Here is a 12,077-nt window from a genome sequence, read left to right as displayed (position 1 = left end):
CATATTGGACAGCAGAGAGTAGAACATTTTCATCATTGCAAAAGTCCCTTTAGACAACCCTGGCCTGAATTTTCTATCCCAACAAATAGACTACTGAACCCTACAGAAGAAAATCATAAAATCATGCAGTTGATGCCATTGTACATTTCTGTGCTCCAAACTTATCTGGGCTGTGAATGCTGCCAACAGAATTGAATGTATTTCCTACATTCCACTCCTCTATTTCAAATGCTCTCTACCCTCTGCTTAACAAAAAGCTGACTGCACCAAATACACTCTCACTGTTCTTGCCAGCAAACCTGCAAATTCATTCACCCGTATTTTCCTTTGCTCCTTCCCTGCCTTTTCAGTAGAGCGAGTAACCGTCTTCCTCCTTAAAGTTGGGTCTTCAACCTCTGCTGAGCATCACAAAAGGGACTTTGTTCCATTAATGTCCTCATCTGAACATTTTCAACCTTTCCGTCTCGAATGGGTCCATGTAACATGTTGAAGTCTCTCCTTTGGAAGAAACGATAATAGCAGAACCTTTTTAATCCCATAATGTACTGCTAGTTCTTCTTCCACAGTTTCTTGAAATAACATCCTATACTTACTCTCTTTGTATTCTTACCTCCCACTTAGTCCCTAATATACTATAATTTGCCTTCTACCTCATTATCCCCGGAAACTGGCACCTCCATGGTGACTAATGACCTCCTTCTGGCCAGTCCCCAATGGATACTCCTCAGTCTGTGTCCTATTAAACTTCTCTGCAGCATTTGATATACCGATCCTCCGTTTCCAGAACACTCTTTTCAGATATCATCTCTAATAACACATCATCCTGGTTTTCCTCATATCTCTCTGGTTTCCTTAGATAGTTCTTCTTCCTTAACCTTCTCTTATATATTGATATTTTCAGGAATTCCTTCCGAGTTATTGTAGCATGTATTTGTTATATGTGTGTGGGGGGGAGTACTTATCTTCTTTGGAATGATAGCTCTATATTTTTATAACTTCTTATATTATGACTCATGTTCTCAAGGTAAAAGCCTAAAACTTTACTTTTTGAGTTCCCTTTGTTACTGCAGTGAGACATGTGACCTAGGTTCTGCCTACCAGATTGACTCTCAAGGTACTACAATTGGAAATTCAGTGAAGATGAAGAAGTAGGTGTCTGGGGCATTAACCTCCTGCTGAGGGCTCTAGCTCTTTGCTGACTGGAGTAGCAGAATTTCTAGTGTTTATTCTCCAGTATTGTCTATAAGAACTGCAAGTCATCAGGAAATTGGCAGAAACTGTGTGAGCTTCACTATTTCCCTAGAAATGCCTCATCATAGGCTTTAGTACTGTTCCCATCTAGTTCCAGGCATGGATCTCTGAATCACATTCTGTAAACCCCTGGAAATTCCTAAAACAAATTTCTTTCCTGCTTAAACACAGATTATGCTTTTATGTCAACAACTGAGAACAGTAATCAACACATCCTTGATTTTCTTTCTTTCTTTCTTCCTTCCCTTCCTTTCTTTTTCATTCTGTGTGCATTTCTTGAGTGACCTGATTCACTCCCATGACTGCAATTCTTATTTTTATTCTAAAGACACCTGAATCATATGACCCAACCAGGCTTGTCTCTTAAGCTTCGCATTTATACATAAAGTGTGCACTGTACTTATCTGCTTACATTTATTCATTCAAGAAGTAAGAAGTATCTGTGCTCACCATTTGCCAACATCAGACTAAGTTCTGGAAACCCAGAGATGAGTTAAAATCAGACCCAGTCTTCAGGCTAGAAACCTGAAGCTTGGTGGATCAGGAGATACAATCACAATTGCATACACATATGCAAAAGTGCAACTTTGACAAGTGCAGCAAAGGACAGGTGCATAGAGCTATGGGGACCTGTGAAAGAGGTATTTGGTCTAAACAGGTCAGTAAAAGCTTTTTTCCTAAGGAAATGCTTTGTAAAGCTGCAGTCAATAGAATGCGACAGCGTTGAAATGTCTATAGAACAGAATTTCTGGTGAAAACAGAACATGATATTCAGAGCCTGCTGAAGGAGACTCAAGATGCCATTGCCGGATTAAAAGGACCCAGTGTTTGTTGGAGTGGAGGAGAAGGGGGGAATGGGTAAGGGAAAGGTGATATATGATACTGGAAAGGCAGGAACCAGATCATTCAGTGATTTGTAGGCTGATTTAGGGATTTGGTCTTAATCTTGAGAACAACGGGAAGCTAGTGAAAAGTTTTAAGTCGTAGGAATATGACGGGAGGTGACAAGATCAGATTCATGCACTAAAAAGCTCACTCTGACTTCAGAGTAGAGAAGAGATTACAGTAGGGGAAAAGTGAAAGCAGGTTCAGAGCCATTTGAAATTATCCAAATAAGAGATGAGAATGTTTTAACAAGAGGGTTGGTGGGGAAAAGAACTGGATAGATTAAAGAGACTTTAGAAAGGAATTTATATATTGAGATTTGTAATCATTTGGATATGGAGAGCAAGGCAAATAACACATGTGTGAATGTTAGTGCCTTTCTCTGAGGTAGAGAACTCTGAGGAGAGGGTCAGGAAAGCCTTAGAGGCATCTCAAATTTAGTGTGTCTAAAAGGAGCATATTACCTTCTGCGTGAGCCTTGCTCTTATTTATGTAGATCATCTCTCGATTGCATAGTCCAGATATCTGCATACCACACTATCTCTTTCCTCAACAGCCAATATAGCATTAAAAGTTTCTGAGTCTACCTACCATATGTCCCCTTTCTAGGTAAGCCACCACCATCTTACTGGAACTGTCTAGTCTCTTCACTGCTCTCACTGCCTCTGATATTTTTCCTATTCAATCTGTGTTCCACACTTTAGCCCAAGCAATCGCTCAAAAATTCAAAGCTCATCATAATATCTGTCTGATTGACATCCTTTTTTCCACTGGCTCCTCGTTGCTTATACACTAATAGTCAATCACATAATCTCATCTATAAATCGCTACATGATATGAACATTGCTGACTCCTTTGGCCTCATCTCTCACCATCTCCCACACCCACCCTTTTCTCAAGGGTACAAATTTCTTTTGGTTTCAAGAATGCATGAGACTCATTCCTGCATCCCTACACATGTTATTTCCTTCACCTGGAATATTCTCATTTTATATTACTCCAGCCCATCCCTGCTCTTTCTGGCCTTTCCCTGCTTTGGCACCACTTCTCCTCCACTGTTTGTTAGATGACCCTTCTCTGACGTCTTTTGGACAGTGTTTCATTTTCATGAGATCAGTGTTGTATTTTTTCAGCACGTATTTTAATTGCCTATTTGCATTTTTGTCTTCCCTCTCAGTTGTGAATTCTTTGAGGGCAAGGATAGACATCACTGTATAATCAGCATCTTTCAGTACTTGAAATATACTTGGCCATAAATTGACAATTTTTAATTGATTGAAGTTGAATTAGCTATTCATCCCTAACCTCATAGCCTTGATATAAACTTAAAGAAATGAATAGGGACACACGTGTAGATAACAAATTTATTTGTGCATTTTTATGTCTAGTACCTAATGATTTTAAATGTCCAGGACCTGATCCACTGATGATAGAAATGTCTAGACAAATTAAATTAGTAACTATTTTTCAGCAAAGATAAAGTAATTCATATGATAAAGTCATATACTTAATTGTAGAATTTAACTGAAGCATTTTGCTATGATCTTTAATGATTAACAAGTTATCATTCAGGAAATTAAAAAAAAAAACTATTTGATATGATTTCAATCCAGATACAGAGTCCTTACCTGCCTAACTAAAGAAAGATAATTTATTGCATGACTTTTTAAAGTTTTTTTTTTACTTTGCATTGTCATCTGAGCATATTACATAGCTCTTTGATGCCACCTAATGGTCAAAGGTGATATTTTTTCCTGAAAAGAAAAAGATTGAAATTAAAATAGATCTATTGTTCCTTCCTTCTCAAACCTATGTGGTGGTGGTGGGATGAATGGAAGATTGGGATTGACATGTATACACTAATATGTATAAAATAGATAACTAATAAGAACCTGCTGTACAAAAAAATAAATTAATTAAATTAAATTAAAAGAAGAAAACAACCTATGGGATAGAGAGGGGATTAAGTCCGCCCTGGTTGTGTGTGTGTGTGTGTGTTTGTGTGTGTGTGTGTATATGTGTGCGTGTGTGTGCGCGCGCGCGCGCGTGCCGGGGCGGGGTGTGCGGAGGGGCAGGAGGGAGGGGAGGAGGAGGAGAAGGAAAGAGGAGGTACAGTGGTACTTTGTAGTTGCCCTCAGTCCATTCATTAACATTGCTTGGCTGCCGCGACTTTTCCCCAGACACAAAATTGAAATATTTTTCCTTTAGAATGGCCAGAATACACCTATCTGACCTAGAAAGCAAAACTTTGAATTTTCTTAAGGCTTGGAGTATGTCTCACAAAGGTGTTTGGAGTTATAATAAATCTTGGTCTAGTTTACCTTTTAGCTTCAATGTTTCTTCTCTGCTGCTTCCTTCAGAAATCCTTAGGTTTTATCTCCTCCTACTGGAAACAAAGACAATATCACTTTCAACACCATTAGAAATTTAAAACATCAACAAATATTTTTTCTTTGAATATTTAATAGACCTCCCCTGTAAAATCATTGAATCTGATATTTGTTTTTTGTAAAGTCTTAAATGGCTTATTAAATTCCTTTACAGACGGTAACATTACTTAATTGCTGATTAAATTATTAAATTTCTTAATGTTGCAGTAGTACAGTATTCAATAATCATTAAAGAAATGTAATTAAAACATAATGTTTTGATTTTTTCTTTGTACTTATGGATTAAAATTATATTTGGTCGAGACTATTTCAATTTCATCTATTTTTTAATTTATTGGCAAAAAAGGTGTTCAGAGATGTCTCGTCATTTTCATTTTGTAGATCACTTGTTCTCATTTCCAATATTGGTTATATGTGTGATATTTTTATATTAGCTCTATTTTGCTTGATTTCCTCAATTTTAATCTTTATTTCAAAGAAAAAGTTATATGACTTTATTTTTCTTCTCTAAGTATTCTTTCATTTTCTACTTTTGTTTGTAATATTGAGTTCTGCATACTGTGAGTTTATTCTGATATATTAATTTTTTTGGTAACTTTTAACTTGAATTCTTATCTCACTGTTTATTTCAGTAGTCTTTTAATTTTACAACAGTTTTATAGTTACAGAAAAATTGTGAAGAGAGTTTCTGTATACCCCACACCCAATTTTCTCTATTACGTCTTATATCACTAGAGTGTATTTGTTACAATGAAAGAACTAGTGTTGACATATTAATATTAACTAAAGTGCATACTTGATTCAGATTTCCTTAGTTTTTTACTGAATATCCTCTTTCTGTTCCAGTTAGTTTTCATGTCTCCTAGGCTCCTCTCGGTTGTGACAGTTTTTTCTTATTTTTGATGATCTTGATAATTTTGAGGAATAATCGTCAGATATTTTCTAGAATGTCCCTCAATTGGGATTTGTCTGATATTTTTTCTCATTATTAGATTGAAGTCATGGGTTTTGGACTGAGTTGTTTTTATGGAATTGATTATGCCTCAAATTGCAAATGATTTTACTTAAGCTTGTTATTTATAGAGCTGTGTAGTGTCATATAACTGGATTTTATATATAATACATATATTCACAAATACCTCTAATTATGACATTGCTGAAAAATATATTATTATAATACCTTGAATGGATTGATATTAAGTCTCAGTTCTTCTATGTAATATATCTGTTGATATGATCTTTAGAATGAGTTATGCCAGAGATTCTCAAATTTAATGTGCTTCAGAATTTTATAGAGGGCTAATTAAAACATAGATTGTGGACCCCACTTTCAGAGATTATGATTCAGGGGATTTGAAGTGAGTTCTGAGAATCTGCATTTTAAAAATCTCTAGATGATATAGATGCTACCGTTCCAGGGACACCACATTTTGAGAACCATAATATGGTTAAAACTACGTGGGAAGACTCTATTGGAAATTTACGATGACCTATAATCCTTTACCAATTAATACACGTCCTTTAAAGTATGGAGTCTTCGCATAAGAAACCGTATTTGAGAGTCATAAAGACTCATCTTCCTATTCATCTACTTCCATATCCCTCCGGGAGAAAAACTGCAAAGTAACCATTTTGACGTCCTGTGACTATATGTACATGGGTATATGCGTCTCAAAGTAAAAAGCTAACCACTTCTATTTTTTCACAGTCTTCTAGCTTTGCCCAGGAGCTTCTCTCACTATTGCTCCCATGAAAGGCCTCTACTAAAGGCTGCCAGTGACCTCATCTCTCTTCTCCCTGGACCCATAATCATATTACAAATCAGTAAACGTTGGACCTTTCTGCTTCCTCCCTCAAATTTCTCTATTCTACCCTAGAATTGATTCCAGAACAATTTCAAACAGCAATCTGAACATTCAACATTTTGTTTAAAAACACAGAACTGTCCCGAATCTCCATACTACCTGCAAGTTATTCACACAACACTTAGTTTTTTTGTCTTTTTCCACAAGACTCTCCAGTCTGGTCTTTCAGTATTGCAAGCCAAGTTATGTGAAGTTCTCCTTATGCCCTGGTCTGTTTTTGTCACTACTCCTTTGTTCACATTGCTTTACTGCCTGGAATGCTGTTTCTCCCTCATTCTACATTTAATTGGTAAGAGCCTTGGACTCTGCTACTTGACTCAGAGCTCATCTCCTGCATGATTCCCAATTTACCAGGTAGAAGTCATCTGACCTTGTGTATAGTTTGACCTTACATGACTTACCTGCTTACATGTTTGGGATACCACTTCTGAAAGGAATGTGGACACCATGTCACATTTACAAAGTGGACTTCTTTCAGAAAATATTCATGTTTGTCCATATTTATAATCCTGTGACCCTTTGAGTATGTTGAATGGTTTCGTTTTTCAGAAATGCCAAAATTGAAGCTGAGCTTGGAGAATCTCTTTCCTTGAACTTCCAGCCTGAATCCTGCAGCAGATTGAATTCTAGAATCAGTTACATGTCCTGGGCTGAGTCACTGTGACTCTCTAGTCAATCTGCCTGAGGTAGAATTCCAGCATACCTTTCACCAAGATTTTAGTTAAGTTCTTTTCCCAGAACCAAGGCTGTTGGTTACAATGTTGTGCAATGGGCTCCACCCTTTACTCTGATGCCCACAAGTCTGTCTGCTCTGCATTTCCTCCTTGATTACTTATCTTCCATGTCCTAAGCATGTAGGCACCTGTGTCTCTGCTTATACCGTTGTTTATATGATTCTTCTACATGCATTTTTATTCTTGTTTATTTCACTGTGGAAGAAACATTTCTGTGAGATGCTAAATGTCCTCATGTAGAGAGTAATCAATTTTCTACCTCGCTAACGTTAGAGGTAGTTTAACAGACCTCTGCCTTTGTCACAGAGTTCACACCATGAATTATAATTTCCTCTTCTGATTATTTTATATCTATGTCTTATATGGAAAGAAAGGTTAAACTTACAGAAAATGCTTACTTATCAGCAAGGAGAAAGATGAAAGTCCTTGTGGATAACTTAGTTTTTTTCTAAATATATTCATATCTTTCTTAGCAAGATGTGGGTAAGTTTTGTTTTGTTTTTCATTTTTACTGCTCATCACTATAATGTCTCTTTCAAAAGGTAAATATTATGTGTTTGTTTATATTATTATTTCTTAAGCATTGCATTCTTTCATGTCTATCTTTGTGGGACACTTATGAAATGAGTCTTCAAATACCTAGATATATACACAGTTTATCTTAACTTTTTTTTAAGTTATTTATTTATTTATTTGACTGTGTTCAGTCTTTGTTGCTGTGTGTGGACTTGTCATTGCAGTGGCTTCTCTTGTTGCTGAGCATGGGCTCTAGAGCTCAGGCTCAGTAATTATGGCACATGGGCTTAGTTGCTCCATGGCATGTGGGATCGTCCTGGACCAGGGCTTGAACCTGTGATCCCTACATTGGCAGATGGATTCTTAACCACTGTTCCACCAGGGAAGTCCATTTTCTCAACTTTTTCTTACATTTTATATTTTCTTGACCTTTGCACTGGTTTCTCTCAAAAATCTCTCTACTTTATCTTCTAGGTAGTTTATTTGATATTTTATTTTAATCTATAGAGAATTTTTTATTTCAATGATCATGTAATCAATATCTAAAAATAATAATTGTTTCTTGTACAAAACAGTCTATTTTAGAATACCTGTACCATCCTAGTGAACAATCATGGGCATATTAATTATTCATCTTTTGAAGTTTTCTTGAGTTTTCTGCATAAACCACTTTCTTCAGGTGTTAATGCTTCTTTTCATAATTTTGGTGCCTCTCTATCATGCTTTTGGTTGTCTGTTTATATTAGATCATGATACACTCTAGTGCATACCATTAGGCTGTAAAGTACATTTAATAATATTCTTGAGGTATATTGCACAATTACCAGCTGGAGAGTAGGACAAGCATCCAGTGTGCTTTTCTGTAGGGTGTGTGGCAAGCATCTGTTTGACAAACTCAGTCCATTTTCCCCAGTGGTTCTGTTACCTGAGTTACATTTCTCCATCTATACTATTTGTTCTAGAAATTTCTGTTGTCAAAACTCCCATTTTAGATAGCTATTACCCTAGTTTTTGCTTAGGAGAAATCTCCAATATCAGAAGTGAAAAGTTAGAACAGCTATTCTGCCACCCATTAATTAAATGCATAGCTGCTTCCACAGGCACTTCCTTCTGCCAGCTTCTGCCAGCTCTGATCTTGAGGTAATTCTGTTCTGCTGAAATAACTCAGTATCTTTGAAGACTCTCTCTTTCTTGGGTTCTGGACCAAGATGCTGGAGTAGGAAGATCCTGCGGTCACCTCCTCCCATAGACACACCAAAACTACAATTAAATATAGAACAACTATCTCTAAAAATGACCTGAAGAATAGCAAAACAGATTTTCTACAACTAAGGATACAAAGCAAAGGCCAGATAAAGATGGGTAGGAGGGGCAGAGATGTGTCCTAGTCAGAACCCACACTACCCATAATGCCGGTTGTATCCCAACCCATGAAAGGACGAATATCACAGCTGTAGGGGTACCCCTTGAGGAGCAAGGGATCTAAGTCCCACATCCAGGTCCCCACCCCAGGGAACTTGCACCAGGGAGATTAACCCCCATGTTTGTCTTTGAAAACCAGCAGGACTTACATCCACATCCAGGAAAGCCAAAGGGTTGTAGGAAACCAAGAGTTTGCTCTTGAAGGACTTGCACACAAACTCACTCACTCAACCCAGATGCAGAGGCACCAGCTTGAGAAGTGCTTGAATCATAGGAGAAGGAGATTCATTGACTAATTTTAGGGCAAGTGCCAGAGAGGCAGGGATCTGGTGGAAATTTCTCTGGGATAGAAGCACTGGTGGGCATCATTTTTAAAATTTTTACTTCCACTTAGCTGTTCTGGCATTTATGAGAGTCATTTCTGTGACTCTCTATCAACTTAGCTAACACCATGCACCATACCCCTGTAGACCCACACCACTAACCCACCCACCCTGGTCATGCCCTCCAAAGTGGCTTCTGCCCAATCCCACCTGGTGGGCAGCCCTGGCTGGTACAAGTGTCCCTCCAAAAAGATTCCTGCTTCAGGGATCCAGGCCCACTCCACCTAGTGGGCAGCCTAAGCTAGCATCAGCACCCCTCCAAAGTGGCTGGGTGCCAGGCCCACCACCCAGTGCACCTGCAATACTCATGTACCCACAACAGTGATGGCTTGGCCTTCCCGCCAGTCACACTGGGGCTAGCCCCCCCCAGCAGTGTGCCTGCAGCAGTCACAACAGGAGGTCACACACAGCCCACATCGGGGATACTCCTGGAGTACCTGGCTCTGGTGACCAGGGAGGATTGCATCACTATACTCCACAGGACACCTTGTACATGCCACTTTTTCAAGACCAGAAGGCATATTATGTATTAGCTGATATATTTAATACATAGAAAAAAACACAGAAAGTTAGGCAACAAAAGGAGACAGAGGAATACCACCCAAATTGAAAGAACAAGGCAAAAACTCAGAAAAAGAACTAAATGAAACAGAGATAAGCAATTACCAGATTAAAAAGTTCAAAATCATAAAGATGTTCACTGAACTTGGAAGAAGAATGACTGAACTCAGTGAGAACTTTAACAAAGACATAGATAACATAAAAAAGAACCCATCAGAACTGAAGAATACAATAACTGAAATGAAAAATACAGTAGGGGGAATCAACAGTAGATTAGAGAATGCAGAAGAACAGATCAGTGAACTAGATCAGTGAACAGGGTAATGTGGAAATCACATTGGATAAAATAAATAAATTAATTAATTAAAAAATGAGAATAGTTTAAGGGACCTTTGGAACAACAGCAAGCATACTAACATTCACATTATTGGGGTTCCAGAGGAGACCAGAGAGAAAGGAACAGAAAACTTATTAAAAAAATAATAATAATAATGGCTGAAAACCTCCCTAACCTGGTGAAGGAAACCAATATCCAAGTGCAGGAAACACAGAGAGTCCCAAACAAGATGAATCAATTGCAAAGAAATAAAACTGGAAAAAACACAAAACACAAACACATGGAAGCTAAACAACATGTATCTAAGCAACCAATGGTTCAAGAAGGAAGAAATCAAAGAGACATGAAAATGGAATCACAAACTTTCTAAAATCTATGGGATGCAGCAAAAGCAGTTCTAAGAGGGAAGTTTATAGCAGTACAGGCCTACCTCAGGAAACAAGAAAATTCTCAAATAAACAATCTAACCTTCACTAAAGGAATTAGAAAAAGAAGAAACAATGGACATAGTAGAAGGAAGGAAAAAATAAAGATCAGAACAGAAATAAATAAAACACAGACTGACATAAATAGAAAAGATCAATAAAACTAAGAGTTAGTTCTTTGAAAAGATAAACTAAATTGATAAACATTTAGCCAGACTCATCAAGAAATAAAGAGAAGGGGCCCAAATAAATAAAATCAGAAATAAAAGGCAAGAAGTTACAACTGACACCATAGAAATGCAAAAGATTATGAGAGATTATTATGAATAATTATATGCCAACAAATTGGCTAACCTAGAAAAAAATGGATAAATTCCTAGAAATGTACAATCTTCCAAATCACTAGTAATGAATGTAAATCAAAACCAAAAATCCCAACAAAGAAAATTTAGTACAAAATAGCTTTAAAGCATTTAAAGAAGACCTAGTATCTATCCTTCTGAAGCTATTGCAAAAAATTGAAAAGGAAAGATCACTTCCAAACTCGTTCTATAAAGTTACCATTACTCTGATACCAAAATCAGAAAAAGAAACTACAAAAAAGAAAAGAAAAGAAAAGAAAATTACAGGCCAATAACCCTGATGAACATAGATGCAAAAATCCTTAACAAAATATTAACAAACAAAATTCAACAAATATTAAAATGGCCATATGCCATGATTAAATGGGATTTATCCCAGAGATGCAAAGATGATTCAATATCTGCAAATCAACCAACATAATATACCACATTAACAAGACAAAGGATAAAAATCGTGTGATCCTAGATGCAGAAGAAGCTTTTGACAAAATTCAAAACTCTCAACAAAGTTGGTATAGAAAGAACATACCTCAACATAATAAAGACCATGTATGATAAACCCACAGTTAATAGTAGTCAATGTTGAAAAGCTGGAAGCTTTTCCTCCTAAGATCAGAAACAAGACAAGAATGCCCACTCTCATTGCTTTTATTCAACATAGTATTGGCAGCCCTAATCACACTAATCAGACAAGAGAAAGAAATAAAATGTATCCCAATTGGACAGAAAGAAGTAGAATTGTCACTATTTACAGATGGTATGATACTGTATATAGAAAACACTAAAGAGTTCACCAGAAAAATAAATTAGAACTAATAAATGAATTCAATAAAATTGCAGGATACAAAATCAATATAAGAAATCTGTTGAATTTCTTTACACTAATAACAAACTATTAGAAAGAGGAATTAAGACAAAAATCCCATTTACAATTGCATCTAAAAGA

The sequence above is a fragment of the Mesoplodon mirus genome, assembly GCF_964341445.2.
Source record: "Mesoplodon mirus genome assembly, chromosome: 2".
In the NCBI taxonomy this organism is placed as follows: Eukaryota; Metazoa; Chordata; class Mammalia; order Artiodactyla; family Ziphiidae; genus Mesoplodon; species Mesoplodon mirus.
This window is presented reverse-complemented; position numbering follows the sequence as displayed.